Raw genomic sequence first — 8,270 nt, forward strand, 5'->3', positions numbered from 1 at the left:
TAGAAGCTCTATCCAAGATATGAGAGAGGGCGTCCGCGACAAAATTGAAGAGGAGGGGGGAGGCCGAGTCACCTTGCCTGAGACCCCTGCCATTAGCAAAAAATTACTAATCTACCCATTGACCGACACCGCCGTGTGACCACCCGTAACGTTCAAGCTTAAGTATGAGAGAGTACCACACTTTTGTTTTCACTATGGTTTTATGAGGCATGACACAGATGCCTGTGAGAAGATGTTAGTGGGGTTGCCGTCAAAGGCCTATAACTCCACACTTCGCTGCTCCCCTTTCAAGAAGTTTGAGCACCGTTCTGATTTTACACCTTCTCCGGGTCAGCCAAGAGCGCGACAGGGCATGGATTTTTCACTGGGGAGTGCCGGATCAGGGACCCAACATGCAGCTCGCTCAACTGCAAGCTCTGGCTCTAGGAGATCACCTATAATTTGAGACAGAGTTGATGCTCACGACAGTTTTGAGGAACAAGAAAAACCAGGTCCGGTGGAGGCTGACGCCCTTCTTGCTAGCCAAGTTGAAACATGCGTCTCTGGTTGGCGAAAGAGAAAGATGAGTGCAGCAAGGTCCAGTTGGTGAAAGCCCTGTTTGAAGTGAGGGCAGTGGAAAAAAGTGTAGAACTATTGTCTAAGTCGAGGAGGAAAAAGAGTGCACCACTGCCTAAAAAGGCTCTGGCAGGAAGAAAGCAGGGTCCGCTGGTGATTAGGGATGCACCTTTAAATTCAGAAGAGATGATTCCAGCTATACACAACCTAGACAAGGTGCAGTTGTCATTTGGAAGTGCATCAGACTCCATGGACTACAACGACTCAATTCTGGGCAAGCGGCATGTGCTGGGCCTAATGGCTAATGTTACTGTAGCAGCAGAGGACAAGGCTCTGGTGTTGTTTGTACCAGAGGGAGGCTTACAGAAGAAAGGCAAGTTGGATCAAAGTCAGGTGGACGAGGAGGTGAATAGTATGATGCGTGAGGTGGAACTGGAGGCAACCAGCCCAGGGGCTGCCGGTATACTGACGGGGTCGCGTGCGCCGCCTCGTCAAGAACAATGAATTGCATAGTGTGGAATTGTCAGGGCGCGGGGAACGCATCGACAGTTCGCGATCTGCAGGCTCTCTCTCGAGCCCATCCCCCGAGTATGATTTTCTTATGTGAAACTAGGCAGAAAAAAGAGAAAATGTATCGTCTTCGTAATAGATTGAGTCTTAGTGGTTTTGAAGGTGTTAGTAGTGAGGGTAATAGTGGAGGGTTAGCTTTATTTTGGCATGAGTCTCTGTATGTTGATATCCGTGATTGCAATAAAAGATGGATTGACGCGTATGTTCGCTTGCCTGCTGATGATCAACTCTGGCATGTTACTTTTGTGTATGGTGAACCTCGAGTTGAGAACAGACATTTGATGTGGGAGGTCCTGAAAAGGCTTAGAGCACAACAGGATGACTTACCTTGTCTTTTGTTGGGAGATTTTAATGAAGTGATGTGGGACTATGAGCACTTGTCAGAGACACCAAGATCGCCAGGAAAAATGATTGTGTTTCGTGATGTTCTTGAGGCGTGTAACCTGTCTGATTTGGGCTTCTCCGAGTATCCATTTACATATGATAATAAACGCAGTGGAAGGGCGAATGTTCAAGTGAGGCTGGACAGGGCAGTAGCGGACCATAATTGGAGGAATAAATATCCAGAGGCTACCGTAAAACACTTAGAATCACCATGCTCTGATCATCTTCCCCTTTTGGTGCAGTGCGTTCCAGAGACTGGAGGTAGAATGCGATGTGCTCGACGATATGAGGCGATGTGGGAAAGGAAGGCTGTGTTAGAGGAGGTGGTGGCGGCTGCATGGCAGGAGCGTGGGAGGAAACATGGGCTACATGATGTCAAAATTTCCCTAGATGCTGCCATGGACAAGTTGCATGAATGGAGCCAGAAGAGGTTTGGTAATGTGACCAAGGAGATAGAGAAATCACGGTCTAGGCTTGTGGAACTCGTGCATATGAATGCCGACCGTAAGGATATCCGCAAAGAATTAGATCATTTGGACGAGCTGCTATATAGATAGGAGATGCTATGGCGTCAGCGGTCACGCATTGATTGGCTAAAAGAGGGTGACCGGAATACAAATTTTTTCCAATAGAAGGCGGTTTGGAGGGCGAGGAAAAATAAGATTAAAGGTCTCGCAGATAGTGATGGGGTGGTCCATACTGATCAGAAGGTTATGGAAGGTATGGCAGTAGAATATTTTAAAAAATTATTTACTGCTGATGATTCTCTTAATGCTTTCAACGTGGTGTCCTTATTTGAGCGCCTTATCACGGAGGAGATGAATGAAAAGTTGTGTGCCCCATTTTCTATCAAGGAGATTAGTGATTCTTTGTTTTAGATGGGTCCTCTTAAGGCCCTAGGTCCATATGGATTCCCAGCACGTTTCTTCCAGAAGCATTGGGCCATAGTTAAGGATGATTTGTTGAGGCAGTAAGGCTATTTTTTGAGTCAGGCCAAACAGGTTGAGGCCTCTGTTTTGGGATATCATTTGTCCAGAACAGAGTGCGTTTGTCCCCGGTAGGCTGATTATGGATAATGCTCTCATGGCCTTCGAGGGTACACACTTCATAAAGCATGAGAAGAATCTTAATAAAAGTTTCTGTGCATACAAATTGGACTTGTCAAAGGCTTATGATTGAGTGGATTGGAAGTTCCTGGGCAAGTGATGCAACAGATGGGCTTTGATCATCGATGGGTGAGATGGATAATGGCATGTGTCACCTCGGTGAGATACACGGTTAAATTAAATGGAGCCCTCTCAGATTCATTTGCACCGTCGCGTGGGCTACGGCAGGGAGATCCTTTATCACCATTTTTATTTTTGTTTATTGCTGACGGTCTAGCGGCTTTGCTAAAGTAGGATGTACGGGAGGCACATATTTCGCCACTGAAGGTGTGTCCAAGAGCACTAGGGATATCACACTTATTATTTGTTGATGACACCTTATTATTTCTTCGTGCAACGGAAGGGGAAGCCACACGGATCAAGGGAGTTCTTGAGGAGTATGCTCGTTCCACAGGACAACTTATCAACCCTCAAAAATGTTCTATTCTTTTTGGTGAGCACTGTCGACTGGGTGATAGGGAAGCTATGACGCGCGTTCTGGATGTGCAGAATGTTAATTTTGAGGAGAAATATCTTGGCCTCCCCACACCAAATGGAAGGATGTCAAAGGGCCGGTTTCAGAATATTCAGGAGAAGTTTACAAAGAGGTTTGTGTCTTGGTGTGACCAGATGGCGCAAAGTGGAAGAGAGGTTTTAATTAAATCTATTGCACAAGCCCTCCCAACATACTTGATGAGTGTTTTCCGACTACCGGCGTCCACCTGTGATGATCTTATACGCATGGTCAGGAATTATTGATGGGGCGCTGAGAAGGGGCGTCGCAAAACACATTGGCGTGCTTGGGAGAAGTTGATCCAGCCCAAGTCTCATGGCGTTATGGGGTTCAGGGAATTTCGTCTTTTTAATCAAGCATTACTAGCACGTCAAGCATGGAGGATCCTAGCTTTCCCTGATAGCTTGTGTGCACGAGTGCTAAAGGCAAAATATTTTCCTTCTGGTGAACTAGAGGACACTATGTTCCCCAGCGGCTCTTCTCCTACTTGGCAAGCAATTGCCCATGGTCTAGACCTTCTCAAGAAAGGGCTCATCTGGAGAGATGAAAATGGTCGTTGCATCCGCATTTGGAGAGATAGATGGATTCAGAGTTTCAGAGCTACTCGATGAACATGGCGCGTGGCGGATGGATGTTCTCAATAATTATTTTCTTCCTGTGGACATTGAGCAAATTGTTAAAATCCGAGCCTCCCCTCGAATGGGCGAGGATCGTCATCAGCCCTCTTCAGTCACAGCGAGCAGGGCACTGGACGGGCGACGAGCCGTCTGGGCTTTATTATGGAGGTGCCCTGCTCCTCCGAAGGTGCGTGTCTTTGCGTGGCGGGTGGTTACTGATTGTTTGCCCACTTGGATTAATAAAAATTGCCGTAGTCTTGAAGTGTCTAACTTATGTCCTGTTTGTGCTTCTAGCCGGAGGACACCTTCCATGCTCTGTGTAGATGCCCCCAAGCAATGGCATTATGGCAGGCGATGGCGTAGCAGTGGAGTATCCCGGACATCCGGCAAATGCAACACACAGGGCCGGAGTGGCTCCTCCATGTCTTGCCTGATCTATCTGAAGAGCAGCCCCTGTGTACACTAATGACGATTTGGCGTTGTTGGCACGTACACAATGAAATTGTGCATGACAAGCGGCCGCCACCAGTGGAGGCTTCGACGCGCTTCCTTTCGAGCTACATATCTTCCATGCTGGCCCTGCAGAGTGACCCACATGCTGATCATGTCAAAGGGAAGATGGTCGCTAGTCCTCAGCTCAAAAGACGTCCAGTCTTGCATGTGGTGGACAGAGAGGCTCAACCAGCCCGGTGGGAGGCGCCCCCGGCAGGCTGGGCAGCGCTGAATATTGATGGGTCATTTTCAGTTCAAGATGGTACAGGTGGAGCGGGCATGGTACTTAGGGATGAATCAGGTGCAATCATCTATTCATCCTGCCGCGAGCTTAGACATTGTGCATCTGCACTTGAGTCTGAAATTGCTGCATGTATGGAAGGGATTTCACTCCGCTATCCAGTGGAGTGCCGCTTGTTATCCAAACGGATTGTTTGGATGTTGTGAAATTGATTACGGGTACTGATGATGACAGATCAGCTCATACAATGATGGTGCAAGAAATTAGATCACACCTTCAGGAAGGTAGGGAATTTTTAGTCAAGCATGTTAGGCGGGAACAAAACTCAGTTAATCATTTTTTAGCAAATTTTAGTAGAATAAAGAAGCGCATTGTCGTGTGGCTTCGCTCAGAATCAGACGAGGTGCCTGATCTTTGTAATGCAGACTTGGCCGCCACTTGATTAATAAATTCTTTTTCTTCTCGCAAAAAAAATCCATGGATATTTTATAGGTGATAATTTAAAGACACGAGAGTAAGATACCACAGACCACTCGATCGAGTAGTCCCAAGACATTTGTTATAAAAACAAAAGATTATACGGCAATTACACGAACATGTCGTAAAAGCCAAGCCGATTAACAAATCGAAAGCCTACAAAATATGTTAAAAGGGAAAGCTATCGTCTAGCACTACTTCAGCGAAGGGAACTCGATGGTGTCATCCAGGCTCGGCGGCGGCGGCGGCGGAGGAGCCTGCTGGGGAGCCGGCGGCGCCTCCACGCCTTCTGCAGGGGCCGCCTCGTTCAGGGACATGCTGGCTTGCTGCCTCTTTGGCCCTCCGAATCTGCCCGACATGCCGAATTGCTGATTCCTCGATGATCCGTTGTAGTTGTTGTTATTGTAATATCTACCTTGCTTTGCTGCGTCCTGCACCTTGCTGCTATCCGCCGAAGCCCCTCCGCCCTTATCATCACGGGAAACTCCATTGTTCGCCTTCGCCTTTGCCTTCGCCTCCGCTTCCGCCCTTGCATTGGCCCTGGCCTGTCTCTCCAGCTGGTTTTTCCTGATCACGTAATCCCGTGCAGAAGGGTAGGCCTGGCCGAGTAGATCCTTGGTGTGATCGGCGGCCGGCGTCGGCTTCTTCTTGTGCTTGGCCGTCGTCACCTCCTGTTTGGCATCGGCGTCGTCGAAGTCGGGGACGAGCTTGTCGCCGGGATCGTTGCGGTCGAGGAGCGCGAAGAGGTTGACGCTGGGCTTCAGTCCCGCCATGTCGGCCGCGTAAGCAAATCCTGCTGCTGCGGAAAACGCTCGACGGCCCGTCGACGAGATCGACCAATGGCTTGCTCGTTGCTTTCTGATGCTGTGCGATTTGTGGGCTTCGAAGCTGTGCGACAGGCATGTATATATAGATAGCTTTGACGCGCTGGTACGATCCGAGTCCTATTAGATTAGTGTTTCTTAGACAAATCCAATTATTAGATTAGTACTCCTTCCGTTTCTTTTTAGTATGCATATAGAATTTGGTCAAAGTCAAGCGTTGTAAAGTTTGACCAACTTTTTAATAAAAAATATCGACATCTACAATACTAAAATTATATATTATGAAAATTAATTTCATCATGCATATAATAGTATTGATTCAATAGTATGAATGTTGATATTTTCTCCTACAAAGCTAGTCAAACTTTACATAGTTTGACTTTGATCAAATCTTATATGCGAACTAAAAAGGGAGGGAGTACTATGTACGAGATGAACTAGTGCTGGGTGTGCACGTTGTACGATGTGGAGAAGGACTACAACACAATCTGGTATGGGGGCGTCTGGCTCTGACATGACTTGGTTGCAACAGTTTGATTGGGCCTCAAGTTCTGGTGTCTGCAACGTGATGATGGCATGGCAGCTAAACATAATGTCACGACCCAACCACAGATGGAAGATGAACCAGAGAATCACCACTAGTATTTAGATACAACAATTGAGAGATACAAGGAGGATCTGGGGTGAGAAATCAGCAAAGGGAGGAGGAGGAGATAGAGTAGCAGGGGATGAGGAATTGGAGAAGGAGATGAGAAGTTGGTGGACGATTCAGTTCATTTTCGATGCCCTCCGCTATGCTCTCCCGATTGCATATGTAGCCCGTGCCGTATGGGGGAAACCGACCTCCAATGGACGGCCCATCTTGTAGCCCAGGCCCAGTTACGAAGTATAGGGTGACAGCCCATGGATGGGGTGTTACACATGAGAACCATGAAAAGTCCCTTTTCAAATGTTCTATTATACTCTGTTCACGTATTATTTTTTCATACGGGAAATCTAACGACCAGTCGACTGGTGGTTTGCGTCAGGCATGCACGATCCACGTTCGACTTCCCGCACTGTATGGATCGCTAGATATTTTTTTTCTGTTGGCTGATTGCTAGAGCCAAGGAAGAAAAATAAAGTGCCTGATGGGAATCGAACCGAGGACGCACAGCCTCCGCACTCTCCCTTTGACCAATGAGCTACAACATTTTAGCACTCCAAGTTAAAAAACATAAGAACTTAACCTTTTAAACCTCGTAGCATCAAAATGAAAGTTGTGCTAATTCCCAAATTTTTTGCTGGGAGCTGGAGTCAAACTCCAGACTCAAGAATTGTGACGAGGGACATGAACCACATGGACTAAGCTGCTTGTTGTGATAAATTGTTGTGTGGTGTAGTACTTGTGTCAATTCCTAAAGCTCGACTGAAAGTTAGCAACATATCCCTACAGCCTGATTGTTGCTCGTTGTGGATCGCACGACCCCGAGGACCCCGTCCAGATCGCCCGCACAACCCACGTCTCTCCCGACGCTGGCCCGTTCTCTTTTACTTTTTCCCCAACGCAAGCATGTTCCCTCTACTTTTTTTCCTCACATGATGACATCCCATCGGCCCATGTTCCTAAATTAAGAGGAACATTTACAGATCGCATCCTTGCCCACATTTCAAAAAAAATTGACGGCTTCATGTGCTGGATAAGAATCGAACCATGTACCTCAAGTAGTAATTCCTACGACACAAACCACTAGCCCCGCTTCAGACTTGCTATTTTTTAAACAAGTTTACATGATACTTGTTCTTGGTTAATATGAGTTTGAACATTAAAAATTAGTGGTCAGGTCAATGATTCCCCCACTAACGTGATTCTTTTGGCCTGATTTTTTTGTCAAAACATCCCCCAATAATGTTGTGTGAATAACATGGTCCTTAATGCACCACGGACCTGATAACTTACACAGAAACACCCTGATAACTCACACATCACAGACCTGATAATTTATGTACCCCGGTCCTGATAAATTTGGCATTGGGGGGGGGGAGGGGGATCATGTATCCCCCGGTAACTTTCCTGTGAATAGCATGGTAACTCACACATCGGAGACCTGATAACTTATGCACCTCGGTCCTGGTATTTTTTGTGAGGGAGGAGTGATGAAGTATACACCCGATAACTTTTATGTGAATAGCATGGTAACTCACACCTCGTAGACCTGATAACTAATGCACCCCAGTCTTTTGGTAAATTTGGTGACTGGATGGGGGGAGGGTGGTTGATGAAATATACGCTTGGTAACTTTTTGTGTGAATAACATGATAACTCACATATCGCAGACCTGATAACTTATTTTGCCCCAGTCCTGGTAACCTTGGCGACGGTGGTGAGGGGTGGGGAAGGGTTGTTGATGCAATATACCTCCGGTAACTTTTTTGTCAATATCATGATAACTCACACATCATATACCTGAT

This window comes from Triticum dicoccoides, chromosome 2A (assembly GCF_002162155.2).
Source record: "Triticum dicoccoides isolate Atlit2015 ecotype Zavitan chromosome 2A, WEW_v2.0, whole genome shotgun sequence".
NCBI lineage: Eukaryota > Viridiplantae > Streptophyta > Magnoliopsida > Poales > Poaceae > Triticum > Triticum dicoccoides.